We start from the raw sequence: 2,012 nt of genomic DNA, 5'->3' as shown, positions 1-2,012 counted from the left end.
AGTGTACATATATGTGTTAAGTTCTTGTATATTTTGATTAAGATCTTATAGATCTGGGGATTCTTGTTAAGTTTTGTATATTTTGATTAAGATCTTGTAGATCTGGGGATTCTTTTTTAAGTTGTTATTGTGAAAAACGAGGTATATGATTTTTGAAGATAAGATTTTTTTTATTTTTTTTTTTGGTGGTCTTTTTTTTCTTTGATTTTTATTATTTTGCGTTATTTTCTGTTTTTGAAGCTTCAAAACCGGGGAAACCGCAAGAACCGAGCCAGAACCAGTAGATCTGAATTGGGTCGGTTTTGTTTATGAGTTTTTATCAGAACCGGACCGGACCAGACCGGATGAACAGTACGATTTCGGTTCTAATTTTGCCTGAGAATCGGTCCAAACTGGACCGTGCCCAAGCCTACTCTTAACAAAGGTGATTCGTCTTGTTATGGCCACAATAATTTACTGAGAATGCACTGCATGAGTGACTCAAATCAAGTAGCTAGTCAACTTTTTTAAATTTTTTTAATTTGTGGGTAGCTAGAAACAAGGAGAAGGAAACACTTGGATTCTCAACTACGAGTCATATACAATTTCCATTCAGGTTACAAAAAGAAAGTACCTTTCAAGTAGCTAGTACCACCACTAGTGTTTGTTCCTTTTCTTTTATGGACAAGGGGGGTCTTCATTAGACCTGGCAATATCATACACGACACAAATTCGCAAAAAAATTTCAGTATTCGGGTTCGTGTTGCTATCGTGTCAACCCGTTAGCCACACGATAAGTTATCGTGTCGTGTCGTGTAAATTCACGAATACCCGTTAACCCGTTAAGCTCAGAGGCATTTTTGTAAATTTATCTCTTTCTTTTCTTTTCTTTTCTTTTTGTGTTCTTCTCTTTCTTCTCTTTTGTCTCTTCCTCCCCCATTCCACCGATTCTCTCACTACCCCATCTCTCTCTCTCTCTCTCTCTCTCTCCCTCTCTCTCTCTCTTCAAAACCCAGCAATCTTTGAGCTTTCTTCTTCTCTCAACTTGAGAGTCTTAAGCAGCCACCACACCACCTAACCACCATGAACCATCCCAGCCACCTCCCCTTTCTGTCTCCCTCCCTCACCGATCAATGCAAATTTTCAAGCCCAGATTAGCATTTGGAGCCTCTATGAAGATCACAACCATGGCTGAAGCAGAACCAGAAGCAAAACCCAGAAGCCCTTTAAATGTGCATGCATGAAAAAGCTGAAGATCAAACAACAACAAGAAGCAGACAACATGTAGACCAGACCAAAAAAAATATTGTTTTGAGATCTTTTATTTTAAGATTTTAAAAATCATTAAAAAATGTATAATTTTAAAAAAAAAAACGAACTGGTTGATTTTTAATTATTTAATATTTCTGTTTTTATTTATTTATTTAATTCTTATCGTGTTAATCGTGTCGTGTCGTGTCGTGTGATTCGCGAATCGTAATGGGTCGTGTTCGTGTTGGGCATTTTCAACCCGTTTTCTTATCGTGTCGTGTCGTTTCAACCCGTTAAGAAAAGCAGGTTGACACGAACACGACACGAACACTGATAACACGACACGAATGCCAGGTCTAATCTTCATTATACAGTACTAGCACTAAGTTGCAAAGAAAACTTTTGCTTTATAATATATTTCTTTTTAATTCCATCATTAAGTCGATTATGATCATAAACTAAAGCAGTTGATTATTATGTTTTTCATTTTAGAAACAAGTAAGAAATAATCTTATCGTCTCACATTCTTTCATAGTTAGTAAAATACAGAACGGGAAGGATTTTAATAAAATACGTACATGTTTTATTCGACAAAATTTTAGGCCTAATGGTCCTTGAACTTTGACCTCATGAAGGCAATCAATTGTTGGCTAGGATTTATGTTATGATTGAGCTGTGTGTAAAAAGTAAACCTAAGAGCCAGACTTGACCGTAATCAAATCTACTAATCATTTATGCTTTCAAATAATGGCGATAAATTTCTTCTTTTGAATGCTTTTGCG

Source organism: Prunus avium, chromosome 3 (assembly GCF_965620075.1).
Source record: "Prunus avium chromosome 3, drPruAviu1.hap1.1, whole genome shotgun sequence".
NCBI lineage: Eukaryota > Viridiplantae > Streptophyta > Magnoliopsida > Rosales > Rosaceae > Prunus > Prunus avium.
The sequence above is the reverse complement of the archived record's forward strand: the minus strand, read 5'-3'. Positions refer to the sequence as shown.